Below are 20,069 nucleotides of genomic sequence, written 5' to 3'. Positions count from 1 at the left end.
CTATAAGTTCAAAATAAGGGCAGACTTCTTTTTCAATTTCTATATGAAAAGAAATCCTTTCATTCCAGGAAAGATAGCATTACCCAAATGAATCACGAAATTGTTCCTTTGACACACTTCAGATTTGTGGTTGTTAGAAACAACTCTCAAATAGAAAACACTGTCTAATTGTCAGTAGCTTGTTCCTCTGAGTCTTTTATTAGGGTTGGTACAGACCAGCTGACAAGTTATTTCAATTCATTTCAGTTCTATAAACCATCTGTAAAGAGCTGTTCTCAGGGCTGAAATGATACAAAAAAGGAAGAACAAAGAGTTGTTACCCCATCTCTCCAGTGGACTCACTCGCACAGAATGATGTTAATAACCCCACAGCAGCAGGGACAGAAACACGGCCAGTCTGGTTATATTAACCTTTAGAGCTTGCTTTTCTTCATGCGTGAAAATTCCATTAGTGGAGCTAAGTATTTTATTCAGCATTTGAATTTTACTACTTTTGTCTTAAAGGGCAAACCCACCTATATAGGCATGATTTTTTTCTTTGAAGCACTTTATCTAGAACTCTCATAAGACACTTACATTCTCTACCCCGCCTGACAGTTGTTTCAGGTAAGTGGTATGTTTGCATGTTCAGATGCCTCCCACTGAGTAAGTAACTCATTAAAGAGTTAACCACTCACTGCCTGGCACCGTGAATGAATGAATCAATGGAGAATAGATTCTATGCTCTCTGGGGGCAGAGTGCATATCTAATTATTTCTCGTATCCCCCAAAATACACAATAGGGTTTCAGTAAATAGGCATTATAACACTGAATGAAATCACCGCATCTCAGAGTCAGTGCAGCCATATGCAGATATCCTTTCTGCAGCATCTATTGTGGGTGAACACTCAACATCTCTTGGAATGCTTCCAGTGACAGTGCTCAGTACTTCTGCTACAATTTCAACCCTTAGGTTAACATGACAAACAAAAAAGAATTAATTGTATCTTTATCTAAATAGAGTGCTGTTCAAGTAAATTAAAAGACATTAAGTATTCTTGCCTTTTTTTTTTTTTTTTTTTTTTTTGAGACAGAGTCTTGCTCTGTTGCCCAGGCTGGAGTGCAGTAGTGCAATCTCAACTCACTACAACCTCCACCTCCTGGGTTCAAGCAATTTTCCTGCCTCAGCCTCCCAAGTAGCTGGGATTACAGGCACACGCCAGCAGGACCAGCTAATTTCTTGTATTTTCAGTAGAGACAGGGTTTCACCATGTTGGCCAGTCTGGTCTTGAACTCCTGACCTCAAGTGATTTGCCCGCCTCGGCTTCCCAAAGTGCTGGGATTACAGGTGTGAGCCACTGTGCCTGGCCTATCCTTGCCTTTCTAAAGGTTGCATTTTCTGGCAGAGTATCATTGCTGAGCCCAACTCAATGTCCCCAGGTGTCTGTTTGTAAGAGTTGATCACCTGTGACAGTGTGCTTCACAACACAGATTTGACTTCCACCGCAGACTGTCCAAAATTTCAATTGTCGGTACCCCAGAATCACCTATGATGAGCCTTGTAAAAATACGAATGCCAGATTCTGCTTCTGACTCACTGCATCAAAGTGTCTGGGGATGCGGTCTGGGTATACAATTTATCCAACTAGGGTTGGAAAATGCTGAGATAAGGACATTTTTACTTTAAAGCTCAAGAAAGAGAGATATTTTTGTACCAGAAATCCTTCAGTCTTGAGTGAGAGAATCAAGGGCATGGAGGGGAAGAAAGATGTGGAGACATTTCCTTGTCCAGCTCCACAGACCGTTTGGGCTTCTACGAGGGAAGCAATCAGTGAGAGTTGAGAGGGCCAGTGAATCTGCAGGGCATGTAGCTCCAGGGCTAGAAGGGCAGCAAGCATGGTGATGCAGCAAGCATGGTGATGAACAACCACAGCCACCAGACACCCTCAAGCAACAAGAAGAGCCAGGGTGGGAGAATCAGAATGGGCCAGAGGTCACAAGGTGGCTGTGGTTAACAGACTTACTTGAGCACATGGCAGACACCCTGCTGGGGACTTCCAGACTAATTCAAGAAGAGGACTCTGCAGGGAAATTCATTCACTCATTAGAACACTACAAGGAAATTCATTCATTCATTTAATACGTACTTATTGAACACCTACTCTCAGCCAGGCTCTCTTAGAAGTTCCAAGATTACAGGAGAGGATGGGAATACATGTAGAATCTCAGGAAACCTGAGTTCTTCGTGCTCATGTGACTCACAAGGCTCCAACTAGCAAAGTCCCGAGGCGTTAGGAATAGAATTTGAATACATAATGTGGAATTAGGTATACACAGAGAGACAAGGGTGAGTATCTCCTTTTCTGACTTTTACTTGAAGAAAAGAAAAATCACTTTTTGGAGACAGAGAAAGATATACATAGAGATAGAGATAGATACAAACAAAAAAGGTAGATAGACCTTAATGTGTGTAGGTGTATATACACATATGTGTGTGTGTATATATACGGTTGATGCAAAATTAATTGCTGTTTTGCCATTCAAAGTAATGGCAAAGGCTGTGCAATTACTTTTGCACCAACCTAATATATACACCTACACACATTTTTCAAGGCATAATCCCATGCATGCACTGAGAGTTTCTTGGGATACCAGGCGTCTCTTATCCACCGAGTTGAACTTGTCTCATCCCACTTTACCCTGGAGCCCTCAGAAGGATTGCAAGTAGAGTGGAGCCTCGCCTTTGTTCTGGCTGCAGCTGTCTCTGCCTGGATGAGCTCTCTAAGAGCCCAGGGTAACGGTCTTGACCGTGACTGCTTACCGAGAGACTATGAAAGGATAAACAGGCAGCCACATGAAGGCAATGCTCTTTAATTACGTGGTCCCACCATGGAAGGAAGGCCGGCAGACAGGCAGACACATTCCAATTACACTAATACACCTTGTAAACATCAAATATTTTTATTCTGAGATTAAAGAGAGCCTGTATCCTCACAACACTCCTGAGACCGTGCATCTCAGGGCTGCCAGTGCTGCTGGTGAAACAGGATTTCCTTTGATTAAAATAGACTTTCATATAAATAACAGCCTTAAGTCTAGAGGTGGTCAAATGTAACTTCCACTGCAGACTGTCCACAATCTCAACTGTAGTTCTTCAAAGTCTTTCAGAAAGGACAGGGTTCATGTTCTCAGAGGAAACTGATTAACTTAGCCTCGTTTTCTTCTAGTTTTTACCCTACCTATACAGAGTCAGCAGTCAATTGGTTCCCTTGGTTAAGGCTTGGTGGCAGCGGGCCTTGAGACTTAAATCTGGTTGTTGTGTAGGTCACTTGCCTTCACTTGGTGTCAGCTCTTCCTGAGCCACAGACTGAGATGTAACTAACCCAGATGAATTTTTATCCAGGTCAGCGGGGGAACAGTGACCTGAATGAGTTGTCTGGGTACCTCACCACTGGTTCTAAGCTAATCTGCAAAGAAAAAGTGATGAAATTCAGCAAAACCATGCATATGCCTTTCTGATAGTGAGCCTTTTCATCTGAGTCATCATCATACGCAAAAAAGTCTTTGAAGCTCCTGATTCTATATTGCAAATAAATGTTAGAACTAATAAATAAACTCCCAAAGAAATAGGTTCTCTATTTGAACCAATAAAACAACTTGTATAAGATGAAAACTTCTGGTCTACTCCATTCAGGCTGCTATAACAAAATACCATAGGCTGAGTGGCTTAGAAACCATAAAAATGTATTTCTCACAGTTCTGGGGGCTGGGGGGTACAAGATCAAGACGCTAGTAGATTCAGTGTCTGGTGAAAGCCCACTTTCTGTCTCATAGATGTTGCCTTTTCGTTGTATTCTCATATGGTAGAAGGGGTGAGGGTCTCTCTTGGGTTTCTTTCATAATGGCACTAATCCCATGCATGAGGCCTGCACTCCTATGTCCTAATCACCTCCCAAAGGCCCTACCTCCTAATACCATCACCTTGGGGTTAAGATTTCAACGTAAGAATTTATGGGGAGACACACATACTCAGACTATAGCACCATCTTAGTGCAAACAACTCCACATTACAATGGTAGTTCTTTGTGGATGGTCTGCTAAATAGTTACAGGCAACTGAGTCTTTATACAGGCATTGCAGTGTCATTACCTAGGCAAGCTTAATACATTTAAAAAAAAAAAGCAGACAATGAATCCTTTAAAACTCTCCTATTGTGATATAAACCATCAACTCTAATTTCTATATCACATTAATTTGAATTTTTATATGTCATTTCCTCAAAGTGGGTGTTAATGCTACAAATTGGGGGAAATTATGCTTTATGGGTTCCTCTGCAAAACACAGTCTCTCTGGCACAGGGAGGTGATCTAGGAATCCAGATTCAGTGATTCTCCTGCTTTAGCGGCCTTTATGGAAAAGCTCCAAGATACTTGGGGATACTCGAATGGCTCAAAAGACAAGATGTGGGCAAGGCGGTCCTGAGAAAAGGCAAACCCATTTAGTTCCTCGTGCCCACCCATGACAATCCATCCCACCTTGGGCTGTATACAGATTAAGGTGAATACCAAGGGAAGGCCCAAGGGCAAGGCACAGTGATTAAAGGGTAGTAAGATACAAGGTAAGTGTGAGATACAAAGAGGGGGCTCTTTTCCCTACACTTTACACATTTGGGTTAGGGAGATCATTAGGCTCACTGTTGACACTTGGAAGTCACAACATTCATTGGTTTATCCACTCAATAAACACCCTGACTACTTAGCTACTATTAGCTACTATTTAACAGGTTCTGTGGTGAGGGCTTAGGATAGAAACACAGGTTGGACAAAGCCCATGACTCCAAGGTGTTTATAGTCTGGTATAACAGACAGAGAAGGAAACACTGAGGGCAACAGAGCCCATCTGAAATGTGTCTTAGAAATATCATGATGGTTCAGGAGGAAAGAAGAGATTCGAGGAAGACCAGACTGAAAGCAGGGAGACCAGGTAGAACATTATCGCCCAAGTTCAGGGTTAAGGCAACCGGGGCTTGTACTATGGCAGTGACCATGGGAATGGAGAAGAAAAGAGAAGTTGGATCCAAGTCTAGGGGTCAAGTTTATGAGGCTAAATCGTGACAGGATTTAAGGAAAGAGGAAGAACCACATCTAGAATGACACCTAGGCTATTGGGTGCTGGAAAAGGAATACAGGGCAGCGGGAAGGGGGGCAGTGGGGAGCAGTTTTGGGGGAAGGTAGGCTGGATGATTTGAGATTGGAATGTTTTGAGTTCAAGGTTCCCGTTGTACATTTAAGTTAAAGTGCAGAAGAGATATCAATGCGAATAAATATATCTAGGAGTCGTCAGGTTACTAAAATAAAGAGAACAAATGAGATCTCCCAGGGAGAACACAAGGAATGGAAAGGAAGGCAGAGAGGCTCTGAGCAAGGGGTGGTGACGCGTGGCACCATCACAGCACAGAGGTACACTCGGCATGTTTTTCAATTAGAAAAGAGTCTGGTGGAAAAACCACAACGAGATATCATCTCACCCCAGTTAAGATGGCTATAATCAAAAAGTCGGAAAATAACAAATACTGGAGAGGATTTGGAGAAAGGGGAAAGCACATACACTGTTGATGGGAAGGTGAATGAGTACAGCCACTGTGGAAAACGGTATGCAGGGTCTTCAAAACTCTAAAACAGAACTACCACATGATCCAGCAATCTGACTGCTTCACAGACATCCAGAAGAAAGTAAATCACTATATCAAAGAGATACTACACTTCTATGTTTATTTCAGGACTATTCACAATAGCCAGGATATGGAATCAGCCTAAGTATCCATCAAAGGATGACTGGATAAAGAAAATGTGATATATATATACACACACATACACACAATGGAATATTATTCTGCCAAAAAAGTAAGAAAATCCTGTCATTTGTAGCAACGTGGATGGAACCAGGAGGACATGATGTATAAGCCAGTCACAGAAAGACAAATATTGCATGTTCTCACTCATATGTGGGTTTTAAAATATTTGATTTTATGGGAGTGGTGAATACAATAGTGGTTACTAGAAGCTGGGAAGGGGAGTGGGATGAAGAGGGGTTGGTGACAGGTACGAAAGTACAATTAGATAGAAGAAATAAGGTCTAGTGTTCAGTAGCACAATAGGGTAACTATAGTTAACAATAATTTATTGCATATTTCAAAATAGCTTGAAAATTTGGAATGTTCCCAACACAAAGAAATGATCAATTTCGAGGTGATGGCTGTTCCAGTTACCCCCATTTGGTCATTACACATTGGATGTTTTTATCAAAATATCACATGTACCCCATAAATGTGTGTGCAACTATTGTGTATCAATAAAAAGAGCCTTAAAGTGTTTTTTTTTAAAGAGTCTAGTGCAGAAGTAGAATAGGAGTGGAAATAATAAAGGAATATTAAAGATGGAGAGATTGCCCTTTAGTAAACGTGGTACATTTCTGCTAAAATTTACTGTTTAATTATAAATACCAAATTCTCACTGTCTGAGTTCAACAAACCTTTTCTAGTTTAAAAAAATTATTTGTTCCTTTTTCTTAAACTTTGTGTGGGGATTATTGCATTAAAAATGACTTCATTTCCAATTCCAAAATAGTTTTTACTTTTCTTAAAAACTGAAAGTGATGATGCTTCTGAGCAGAAATGGGTGAGTATGTTAAAGACTGCCTTCTTTTGTGAAATCAAGTTTATATCAAACACTTTTTGGCTGGAATTACTAATGCATTACGAAGACTCCTATTTCTTTAAATAGAAAATAAAAGTCCACTTTCCCATAACTTAGGTCAGAAAGGCTGCTTCTTGTTGGCTGGGGGTTTTTTATAGTTGCAACTTAAATTCAGGATGATTTTTATGAGGCAAGGAAGACGTAGATCCTTCTGCAAAAAGAGGAACTTTCACAATTAGTGAAAACCAAGAGTGCTGACACGAGGGACTGGGGAAGATGCTATAACCACAGCGCGTGATGAAGGGAAGGCAGCCCTCAGCCACCTTCCCAGCCTGTGCCGGAGCACATGCGCCCCCGCACTTACTGACACTCTTCACGTGTTGGATTTGACTCCTGAAGCAGGTATCACGAGAAAGAGCAAAATGCCCATCTTTGCCTCTAATATTGAAACCAGCTGTGTTGATTCCCCTGTGACCACCTCTCCCTCTGCCTCCCCCAAGCAGTTCGCACAGATAAAATGTCTTCAGGACAGACAAGCAACCATTCAACTTCATGGCTTATCAGCAAAACCCTTTTGTAGGCTTGTTTTCAAAAGCTGCAAGTACCCAGTAGAGGCTGTGGTGATCCATAAAAGGTTGTTCTTCTCTTAAAAGGAGAAACTTCAAAGCAATCCCTGACATCCCAGAATTCACTGCTTTCCCAGTAAATATCTGTTTGGGCCAGAGAATTTCAAGCTTTTGGATAAATTCAAAGATGAAGAGCCTGTATTTGGTGCAGCATTTCTATTTGTGTTCTGCACTAGAAAACCTCATCACCTGGATGTGTATAACATCACAAGCTGATCACTCAGAGTCAGAGGGAAAAAAGTTCACTTTGGCTTCGCTGAGCCTCTCCTTGAAGAGCCAAATCCAGCAAGGACATAGGCAGACTCCTGGGGCAGGTGTGATGGCCGTGAACACAAGGCGGCAGGGGTAGGAGAGGAGACTGTGCTCAAAAGGAAGGTTCATTGCAAATTCACTGGCGGGCAACCTTGTGGAAAGGAAGGTTTAAAGTATTTGACTCACAACCTTTAAGGACGTAAGAAATACTGTAAAGTATTTGCTATATTAATTATGAGTCATTTATATGTATTTGTTAGAGGATTTATATTAAGAAACTGGAGGGTTTTCATTTTGAGGGGGTGTTTTTGGTAATTTGTGCCCCCTGCCAACCCTCACTCATCAGATGTCCTTTCTGTGCCCAGCCTGGGCTCCAATTTCACCATCTTTCACAGACTTGCCACAATTTTCCCTCCTAAGCTTCAGCAGCAGCTCAGGTGGACTGTTACTGGTTTTCTGCTGGCACAAATTAGCTTCCAGTCTATAGAGATCAATCTCAAGGAAAGCCCGTGAACAACATATTTTCGACAGGGAGAACTGTTCACTTGTCCATTACTGACTGCTGCCCTGAGTGAGATCTCTAGCTCTCTGTCTATAATCATAACAAGCACATCATGCACACTCTTCCTGGCCATATGCAAAATAAAATCTCAAGATCACTAATGCAAAAGAATTCAAGGGCCAACCAAAACCAAGAGAGCAAAAAGATACTGTCTTGAGGAACAAAATGGAGGCAAAATATAGACAGAGCGGTGACATTTATTGGAATAATTGAGATTTAATTGAAATGAGCAGAGAATGAGAAGTTAGAAGCACATCCTAACCCTGATTTTACCCCTAACTCACTGGGCAGTTCACTTCCCCTTTACTCAAGTCTCTCCATTGTATAATTTGAATTATCCACCCACCTATCTGAGATACACAAAGTTACCTGTTTTGTTTATTCAAATACATATTTGTACTGAATTTTACATTTGGTTAGTGTGAAAAGCAGTATTTTTCAAATATTAATTATTTGAAATATTAATTCCTTAGGAAGAAATTAAGTCTCCAATCTTCTTAGTGTCTAAGGAATAGGGTCACCTGGCAATTAGAGGGTCAATAGTGGCCTTTGCCCACCCCTGGGACCCCTAAGCTTGGACAAATAATTTTTTTATTTTTCATTTTTTGCAGCTAAGAAAGTCTGGCTTGTAGTTGCGGATTAAATCCATAGGCATCAGTACTTGATGACGTGACTGTGAGTTTAGAGTTTAGTTGCTGAAACTCAACTTCAGTCAGTTGAGCCGATGGGAATCATGCTGTAGACAATGAGCTCATGCTATCCAAATCCATCTGAGAACAATTGATCAAGCAGAACACAAAGGAGCAATGAGCTGGCCTGGTTTGGGAACAGAGACTATTCATCCATGGAGGTTTCTCTTTCCCATCCAGTTGACCCATCGCGGATCAATTCCTTAGTGAGCTCAACTTAGATTAGAGGAAGCTGGTTGTTGTTAAGAGAAGCTCCTGCTGGAAACACTCTTGGAGAGTGCTCTTCTCTTCCAAGGGAAATTTCTGCACCAAGAACTGAGGCTGACTGCCCTGAAATCGAACACACCCTTATCTAAATACAGCTGGCAACACTTCTTATTCCCTGGCTTGTCTCCTCCTGGTCCCTATACATAACATACCTTCCTATTACCACAACCCAACATTTACTCCAGTTGAAATGCAGCCGGGTAGTTCATAGCTTTCTTAACATGGTACATTCCAGGCTTTTGCTTACAAGAGCCCGGGACTGTCAGCAGGGTCTTAACAAACCATCTCTTAAGGTAATCTCCATTTTCTGTTGATCCTTTTCAGTTTCCCTTTCACAGGACAGGTTTCCTCACCTGGTCCCCAAATTTTGAGGGCATACCTTCTAAGCCTGCAACTTCCACAAGGGACTGACTACACACACATACCCCAGGGGTACCTCTGAGGACACAGTCAAAATGCATTTCATATGCATTACACGAACTGGTCATTCTTAAATGATTTACACCATATCATAAGAGAAATCAAACCCACAAAGACCATAATTAGCTTTATCTCAGGAAAGAATGGTATAGTTCATAGTTCCCAAATGACACAGTCCATGAACCAGTTGATTCAAATCAATACAATTGCGTGTGTGTGTGCATATATATATTCCTTGATCTCCACATGAAATCTACAAATTAGAATTTCTTTTGGTAAGACTCAAGAATCTATATTTTTTTACTTTCCTGGGCATTTCTTATATTTTTCTGGCTAGAATCGCACCTCTGCTCCTACCTGGAACATGCACTGAGAAAGTTACTAAACCTCTCTGCACCTTGGTTTCATTCTCTGTAGAATGTTTATAATACCTACCCCTTAGAATGTTTATGAGATATAAATGAGATGGTATGAGGGAACTGCCCGGAATGAAGTAGCTACCTTAGATATGGTAGTTATCAATAAAATCATAATAAAACAGCAATGCAAATGAGAAAGACCCTGTGTCTGGAGCAGAAAGAGCCAAGCCAAGAGGGACTGAGCTCAAGAGTGGGCAGCACACTGAGGGGTAGATGCAGCTGAAGGTGCCGGGGCTCCATTCTCCCAGAAGGCGGAACGTGGCATCCAAGTATAGCCAAGCTGCCAGCCTAAGAAGCATGACAGGAAATAGTAGGGCTGTCTCAGCTGGAGGGAGGAGCCCAGCACAGGGGATCCAAGAGCCTCAGATATCCAGGCCCACATGCAGCCTCAAGGAAGCAGGTGGCCAAGCCCTGGTTACCGCACTGCGATTCCACAGCAGGCTTCCAGTCCTTCGCAGTCAGAACAAGGGATCATGGTGCAGGCTGGTTCCAAAGACAGGGACTCAGGTACAAAGAAGAAGGTGGACAGGCAGATATCAGCACTCAAGAGGGCAGACCTAAAGCTCCTCAAACTCCTCCAGAGAGCTTCAGTCTAAGTTCTTGTCATAAACTAGTTTGACTCAGGCAAAAGGCCATGCTAGGACCACAGCCACAGAGGGGCTGGATGGACCCAGGAGAAAGGTCACTGGAGTCACGACTATGAGGGAGGAGCTGGCGCAGCCAAACACCTGAGTTGGACAAGTCAAGTGAGGAGGCTGGGGGTGAGGAGGCCAGACAGGCGGCAGAGCTGTGTCATGGGAAAAAAGAAAGGCCTTCTCCTTCCCCCGTTGATAGAGCTTTCAAACATTTCTTGTTTAGCTTCTTCCTCCTTTCCCGTTATCTGAAGAGAGAAAGACCAAAACCACAGCCACAAGTTCTCTAGGGAAAAATCGTCAGAGAAGCCTCACTGCGCTGGCCGGAGGCTGACCAGGGCCATGTGACAAATCGGTAGGTCCAAGGCAGACGGGAGAGGGAATGGAAGAACAAGACACCCGGTGTTAAGTGAATGTAATAGAGAGTCTGGGGGAGAGACAGGAGAGCAAGAGGCTCCCCAAAATGTGGGAGCACTAGAGAAGAGGGCAGAGAATGCCAAAGAAGTGATGTGAATCATGTAGTGGAAAACTCTCAAATGTTAGCAAGAGTCTCAAAGAAAGATGAGAATTCCTGCTTGTGCTATGCTTCTTTAAATGCAGCCCTTTGAGACTGGCCCACATGGGCCCAGCTGCCTAACAGCTGCAGTTCATGGGAAGTGCAATGCCGGGCACACAGTATAGCCATGCAAGACCTCCCTCGTTATTGCATCTAGACAGTGAGAGCCAGATTGGTGGAGAAGGAGTACAAAAAGAGCTAGGCACCCCTGCAGAAGCCTCCCAGGCTGTCAAGGCCTAACCTGCCCAACCTCAGCCCTCCTCAAAGCACCTGCCACACCTGGTCCCATTGCACAGCTCCTTGCTCCTCCCCATTGGATACCAGGTGTTTTCACACCCTCGGCCCCTCTGAGTGCCTGCCCTTCCTCAGAGTATTAAACCCCTCTAGGAGATATTAGTGCTGCTGACTTCAACCTGAGCCTGCCCAGCCCTGAGGCACTCTATCCTGCCAGCAGCATCCCCAGTCTTAGCTTCTTCACCCACCATTTTGTTCATACCTTCCTTCCAGCAACTCATGGAGACTTCAGGAGATGCCGCCTCCAACAGATTATGCTCCAGTAAAGGTGATTCTGCCTCAGTCGACCAAATAATTCATCGATCAGGAGTCAGGATGAGCGTCAAAGGCCTTCAACAATAGGAGACTCGATTCCAGACCCAAACTGCGGACCTAATTCCAGAAAAATGGAGATAAATTAATGCAGGAAAGGGAGGTAAACTGTTCCAGAAGCCTTCACTGGTTTATTCTGGTGAGGGAGGGGAGAGGGTACGGGCTACACAGGGTTCAGGGTTCTCAGAAGTACCCCACACACCAGATTTGGGGTAATAAGAGTCACTCTAGGCCTCACTCACTGAGTGGCAGAGGTGCTGATAATTTCCTCCCCTGTCAAGCTTGGCTCATGAACAGAGCAGTTTAGATCCTCCGTAAAGTGAGTTAGAGGCAGGGAAATGGCTGTGAGGGACATGGATGGCAGGATCTGAGCACCAGGAACTCCAATGGGCAGAGGTCACTAGGTCGGTCATAGCGAGGAGCTCTTAGGAGTGGGAAACCCGGTTGGAAGCGAGGGGAGGTATGAAATGTGTGTTGAGCACCTACCAACTGAGGCAGGCTGGTAGATGTTCTTTATATGTCATCTGGCGTGATTTCTACCATAACCCTAGAAAGCATTCTTTCTATTTTTCAAGCTAAGGTAACTGAGACTTGGTTTCTCCTAGGTTGCAGCTAATTTGTGGTGGGGCCTAGATTTAAACACCTACATGTCTGAGACTAAATCCTGGGCTTGTTCCCACACACAGCACCGGTGAGCATGAAACAGACACCACAGAGCAATGCAGAATCAACCCTAAAAGTCTGCCGTGTGTGAAACCAAAGGGTATCTGGGACCTGGGAAGATAACCTGGGAAGGGGGTGGGTGGCGAAATGAATGAAGGTACAGGTAAAACAACATTGGCCATGTGTTCATAATGATTGAGGTGAAAGAGAGCTGATCCCAGCATTCAGAGTATGATCCTCTTTGTGTCTATTTTTGGGATTTTCCATAATACAAAATAATTGATTTTAAATGTGCCATGTTAACAGTCAGGAGAACACACCATTTCCCCTGGTCTTTCTAGCCACTAAACAGATGCTCTTGGGTTTTGTGCTTACTTTTGCTTATAAAACTGAGCATTTCATTTAGCAAAGAATCTTCACACTGTTCTAGGAATTTGCCTCTGTATTGGGTAAGCACACACATTAGGCACAGTGCCATCAAAGAGGACGTTTGCAGGAACTTCTTGTTATATGAAGTAAGAGATGTGAGATAAAGCCTTTCCTCATTTTAATGTTAAGTGAAAAAATCAAGATGTAAAACCACATTTGAATCATAAAATGAATTTTATTTAAATACATACATACAAAAAGAAATGCACAAAGTAATAACTGTGGAATCAATTCGCTGATTTCACGAACTTGGCATTGAACATGTATTCGTTTTAAGAGAAAAATATTTTACAAGAAGTTTGTTTATGGACTTCGGGGACACAGAACTGGATTAATTAATATCTTTGGTCTGTAACACTCTGTCATCATTGGCCTGGCAGTGCTTTCTCAACTTTTAATGACAGTTACTAATAATAGAATAGCGATCACATGCCAGGCAATGCATAGCTTATTTCTAGCCTTCACAACAATGCTGAAAATCAGATGTTTTTAATTCCCATTTTGTTGATAAAATAATAAGACTCAAAGGAGTTAAAAAACTTGACCAGGGTACACAATGATTTTGAACTCAGATTTGCTGACTCCAAAGCCTGTCTGGATCCATCGCCCCTTGCCACCCCCTCTTTAGCATTTACATTCTGGGGTGGAGAAAGGGCGCTAGAAGCCGACCCTAGAGGAGAATGACTAGAGGTTTACGTTTCTGACTGTGGCTTGCATTTCCCCTGCCCTTTCCTGATTCATATTGCCCAGTTGTCCAGAATGGAGCTGATTAATCACCATCTGGACAAGAAGACAGGCTAGGCTGTTCTTCCATGCTAAGCAGAGAAACTGAATCCTAGTACCCTGATTTATACATGAATTGGTCACTTCTGATTTATACTGTAATGTGGCTATTCTCTCAAAATAACACTCATACAATGATTTGTCTGTGATTTAGTTATGGACCTTAGAAGGGAGCAGTCTTCTCATAAAACACTCTTTCCTTTAGGGGAAATAGGCCCCGATCACCTTTCCCTCCCTCTGACAGCAGAAGCCACTGTGGTCAGCCTGGTAACTGTGAGGGGGTACGAGTGCAGGGGGTGGGTTGGGGCCTCAAAAGAGCCCAGAGGCAGACGTCAAAACCAGGAAAAAGTTGGAAACCTGGGCCAGATAGTACGAAGAGGTTCCAGACAGCTGCCTTGATGGGCTACTGGTGCTGGTGGCCTCTCGAGTTAAGTGGGCAGGGTGGCCAGTTCATTACCAGCCACCAAGTGCATGACCCCATCAGCAAGCCAGGCCTGGAAGTTACAGCCTCTGAGTGGTCATGAATGATTGTGAGGCCTAAGGCAAACCTAATTTATTTTCCTGCTGCTGAAACGTGGAGACACCTGCTCCTTGGCAGGAAGGTTTCTTGTTCCATGAAGTATGTTGAGCAACTCAATAAATGGGATTATATACATAGCCCTATTTTACAACAAATTCACCCAGAAATGGCCTAATCATTTCCCCTGCCCACCACACACCAATTCCCCCGCGGTGGGTTAACCACTGCGGCAGCACAGCTGTGTGCGGCTCTCACGCCTAAACTCCCACAGCAGGGTTCTCTGCTTGATTTGTTTTCCAGGCAGTCGGGGACTTTGGGTGTCAGTCAGTAATGCATGCTACCTATTCTTGGTCTCTTCTGTGTTTACTCAAATTACAACAACCTAAAGAACTTCTGCCCTCCTCAGTTATAATAAGAAAGGTAGGGATTGGACTTGGGAGGGAAAAGCCCAGGAGAGTGTTTGGGATCAGTTTCATCCTAGACCGGGCGCAGTGGCTCACACCTGTAATCCCAGCACCTTGGGAGACCGAGGCGGGTGGATCACCTGAGGTCAGGAGTTCAAGACCAGCCTGGCCAACATGGTGAAACCCCATCGCTACTAAAACATACAAAAATTAGCTGAGCGTGGTGGCAGGCCTCTGTAATCCCAGCTACTTCGGAGACTGAGGCATGAGAATCGCTTGAACCCAGGAGATGGAGGTGGCAGTGAGCCAAGATCGCACCACTGCAATCTAGCCCGGGCAATAAGAACGAAACTCCATCTCCAAAAAAACAAAAAAAAATGACACCCAACAGGTTGTGCATCTCACAAAACCAAATCACCCACCTTTGCTAAGCAAGGGTAAAGCAGGCCTGAGTGGGAAAGAAGTTAATTCCTAAAAATAGTTATTGCTAAAGACACTGTAAACTGTAAAGGGCCTGATTCTCAGATGCTAGGCAAAGAGTGAAACCTCAGCAAAATGATTAAAGTAACTCACTGGTCATTGCTAAATAATATGGTCAGCTGCTTTGACCTCAGTTGTCTGGCTTCAGGGAGCCACAGCTACTGCCTGCCCTTTGTAAGTTTCCCAGGTAGCCAAGTGACTTCCATTCACTTTGGGCCGTATGGATTTGACCATCTCACCTCATAATTGCAATTCCAAACACACTAATCCCAAAATCTACAAGGCCTTTAAGATCATTAAAATCAGCCGGGCACAGTGGCTCACGCCTGTAATCCCAACACTTTGCAGGCGGAGGTGGGCAGATCACCTGAGGTCAGGAGTTCAAAACCAGCCTAGCCAACACAGCAAAACCCTGTATCTACAAAAATACAAAAATTAACTGGGCATGGTGGCGCACCACTTTCATTCCAGCTACTCAGGAGGCTAAGGCGGGAGAATCGCTTGAACCTCGGAGAATCCCTTGCACCCTAGGTTGCAGTGAACTGAGATCATGTCACTGCACTCCAGCCTGGGAAATAAAGCAAGACTGTCTCAAAAAAAAAAAAAAAATTATTAAAATAATGAAGATGCACTTGAAGCTTAGTTAGAAATTTGCAGCCGGGCACAGGTAATCCCAGCACTTTGGGAGGCCGAGGCAGGTGGATCACGAGGTCAGGAGTTTGAGACCAGCCTGACCAACATGGTGAAACCCCATCTCTACTAAAAATACAAAAATTAGCTGGGCGTGGTGACACGTGCCTGTAATCCCAGCTACTCAGGAGGCTGAGGCAGGAGAATCGCTTGAACCTGAGAGGCAGAGGTTGCAGTGAACCAAGATCACGCCATTGCAATTCAGCCTGGGTGAAGAGTGAGACTCTGCCTCAAAAAAAAAAAAAAGTAAAGTAAAGAAAAAAAAGAAATTTGCAGGCTGGGTGCGGTGGCTCTCAACTGTAATCCCAACCCTTTGGGAGGCCAAGGCAGGTAGATTACCTGAAGTCAGGAGTTCAAGACCAGCCTGGCCAACATGATGAAACCTTGTCTCTACTAAAAATACAAAAATTATCTGGGCACAGTAGTGGGCACCCATAATCCCAGCTACTTGGAAGGCTGAGGCAGGAGAATCAATTGCTTGAACTCGGCAGGCGGAGGTTGCAGTGAGCCAAGACCACGCCATTGCACTCCAACCTGGGCAACAAGAGCAAGACTCCGTCTCAAAAAAAAAAAAAAAAAAAAAAAAGAAAGAAAGAAAAGAAAAAGAAAAAAGAAAGAAAGAAAGAAAGACATTTGCAGAAATTTCTACTTTCAGATAGTTTTGCCAAATAAAATGTTCCTTGCTCTATTTTTATAGGGCAGGACATTTTGTTAAGCAGATTAAATGATTTGAGGAATTAGTCATTTCTGATTTAATGATGGTTAACATCCTCAGCTATTAGGTTTTCTTCAGGTTTTATATTTTAATGATTCAAAAATTAGTCAGTTAATTTACCTTCAAAAGCACCTAGTCTTTGTGTATATATGGTTTTGGCTTATGTGGGTATTTTTGGTTTTGGTTTTTGGTGGTTGTTGTTGTTGTTAGTATAAAGGAAAAATAGTTGGGGAAATATGTATTTTATCTTATTAAATCCCAATTATGAAAACTATTTTGAGACTTCACTGACGTGGTTACAACTGGGTTCATTGAAGCCTAATTAAAATGCCGGTAATACACAAGCCTGCCCCACTAAGCAGAAACCATGGCCAGTTTGCTGTACAATGTTAATAACAACAACAGGCAGAACATTATCACAAATGTTTCGAGTGAAGCCCCCAACCTCTATTTCAAGGTTTACAAAAATCTATAATTTTCCAGGCAGTGGTAGCCACAGAGAAGCCAGGCTCAATTACAGAATGAAAAAGAAACCAGCAAGTGAAAACATGGCTCAGACTGCTGGACTCTTCAATCACAGAAGCCAGGGACACAAAGTTAGATATGGTTATGAGCCATGACCTCAAGGAGGCCACAGTCTCCTCGAAGGGATTAAAGTGATAAAAATCTTAGACTTAAGTCTCAACATGGTTTTCAGAATCACAAAAAGCTGACGGGGAAATAAATGATAAATGAACTCCAGACAAAAAGACAACATGAGTGGATGAACAGAAGGAAATGGGAAGAGGAAGTTGTACATAAAACCCTTTGCTGAAGTGCTAGAACAAGTTAACAGAGATGATGCTGCCATTCAACAGTATATGGTGCCCCACTATACCTGGCATTATTCTAGTATCAATTAAAATGATGTTATGTCTACCCTAACAGTAATAGTTAATACATAAATAATGCTAATTGAATGTTACACAATATTCTATACACTTTACATATGTTAATTCATTTAATCCTCAAATAACCCCACAGAGTAAATATCATTATTTTCCCTACTTTACAAATGAAGGAATGAGAGGATAGTAATTTATCCAATATCATTAAACTAATAAGTGTTGGAGCCAGGATTTGAACCCAGGCAATCTGGCTTTAGAAAATGTGTTTTCAATCACTGTTATACCACTTTCTTATAAAAATAATTATATCTAAAAAAATACATAAACACTGTACTCTAGTTGCTAAATTTCTTTTTCATGGGAATACAGGTTAACAATTTTGAAATTGCTTTACAAATGTTGAACAAATAATAAAATGGATCATGGTCAGTGTTGGAGAGGGAGTAACAGATAAACAAGAAATGATGGCTAGAATGAAGCTGGTGGAACTGAATTATAGTCAGTGACATCAGAATAAACTCAAATTTAGCTTGATATGTGTGTTTGTGTGTGTGTGTGTGTGTGTGTGTGTATACATGTATATATATGCCTATATGGATGGAAAGAGACACACAGATGGATAGAGACAGAAGTAATTACAGATATAGGTATCTATAGCTATGTGCACACATATTTCCCAGCTCTGTCTGCTGACAGGACCTGGAATCAATGAGATCCCAGGAACAATGAGCACACCTACCACCTAGATAGTGGCTTCTAAACACCATTTTACAATAAAGGGAACCAGGGTTCCTTGGAGAAATTGCTAATTTTAAGACCAGGGTAAGGAAAATATAAGATGTACCTGGAGCATCTTACAGTACCAGAAAATAAGGAAGTGCTTAAAAAACAAAAGGACAGGGGCTTGTCAAAGGGACGCAGGAATCCGACTCTTTATAAAACACATCAAGAGCTTTCCATTATTCCTAGGATCAAGACAAGTCTTTAGAGCACTTCAAAAATTTAAAATCTCAAATGTAAACAAACAAAGGAACAAATAAAAGGTGCCTCCATATTTCATGAAAAGAGTGAGTTTCTGAGAGAGAAAAAAGGAAAGAGCTCCCAATGACCAAAGCTAGAACAACTTAAGCAACAAAATAATAATGAATTATTGCTCAAAGTATAAAATAAACCTATATAAGTTTATACTGATGTAAGTAAATAACTGAATAAGTCAACAAATGTGGGAGAAGAGACAAATTTTCCTTGCAGAAGAACTCTAAATAATGTGTATAGACACTCCACCCTAGGAGGTGAAACTTATCCCTTTCCTCCACCCTGCTTGGGGATGGGCTAAGTTTAGTGACTCACTTCCAAAGAATACAGTGGAGAAGTGGACAGATAATGACCTTACAGTGGAGAAACCTGCCTGGCAAATGGTACCTTAAGAAAATGATGATGGTTAACATCCTCAGGGATAACATGTGGGTATCACGTGCCCTGTCACATGATCTGACAAAGACACTCCACCTGTATGATTTTCTTTGCCAAAACTCATAACCCCAATCTAATCATGAGAAAACAGACAAAGACAGATTGGGGACATTTTATAGGATATCTAGCCAGTATTCTTCAAGACTGTCAAGGTCACAAAAAAACAAGGATAGACTGAGAAACTGTCACTGACCAGAGGAGACTGGAAGATATGATGACTAAGCACAACATGGCACCCAGGATCAGATCCTGGAGCAGAAAGAGGACATCAGTGAAAAAAAGCTGGTGAAAGCCAAATACAACCTGGAGTTTGGTTAACAGTGATGTACCTATATCAATTTCTTTGTTTTGACAAATTTACTGCAGCCATATAGGATTTTAACATTAGAAGAACTGGATGATAGGAACTCTCTTGTGCTATATCTGCAACTTTTTGTAAATCCAAAATTATTCCAAACTAAAAAGTTTAAGACATGACTATACCCTAAAATAGGCCACCCATGCAAAATAAAAGGGTAACTATATAGAATGCCAATGAAAGGAAACTAGAAACAAAAGCACAGCAATTGTTAGTTGTCTGCCCAGAACTACTGATAAGACTGATGTTTCTTAATTCTTCACAAGGCACTTTGGGTGGAACATTAAGCCCATTTGGGCTTATTCATCTACAAATGCTTATTGGGTACATACCTACTCACGCCTCAGCTCAACAATTGCTTCCTCATGGATCCTCCCCTGGCTTCCCAATGTCAACCCCACTGAGCACAAGCTTTCAAAGGCACCTCACACCACTCCTGCAGAGCTGGATAAGTTGCAACTTCAATCTTTCCTACATGTAAGTACCATGAAGGCAGGAACCAGGTCTGGTTGGACTCCTTTTTTTCTAACTGCATTCCCCAGCACAGTGCCTGGGACATAAAAGGCTCTCAATGAGTATTTGTTCCACGAATGTCAACACAGATGTGGTAAGAGCAGAAAATAGTCCCTTGCCACAGGCACAGCCACTGAAGTTCTTGCCAGGTAGAATCCAGTGGCCCAGTCCTTTTGATGACTCATCAAGTTGAAACTCAAGGTCAAAAAAAAGGGGAACTCAGAGAGGCAGTCAAAGCAGACAGAGGGAGGGGGCTTTACTTGCCAGAGACAGAAATGTCTCTGCAGATGGGCTGGAGGCGGTCAGTGTGGCTACAGCCTCACATTGATACTGACTTCTCCAAAATACCACCTGCCTCTAAACTCAAACTGGCGTTTATGTAATGACATTTCCTACTTATTACCAGCTGCCAAATGTTGAAATTCCCAGAAGCACCTTTTTAAAGTATTA

Source organism: Macaca nemestrina, chromosome 5, assembly GCF_043159975.1.
Source record: "Macaca nemestrina isolate mMacNem1 chromosome 5, mMacNem.hap1, whole genome shotgun sequence".
In the NCBI taxonomy this organism is placed as follows: Eukaryota; Metazoa; Chordata; class Mammalia; order Primates; family Cercopithecidae; genus Macaca; species Macaca nemestrina.
Note: the sequence above shows the minus strand (reverse complement) of the source record.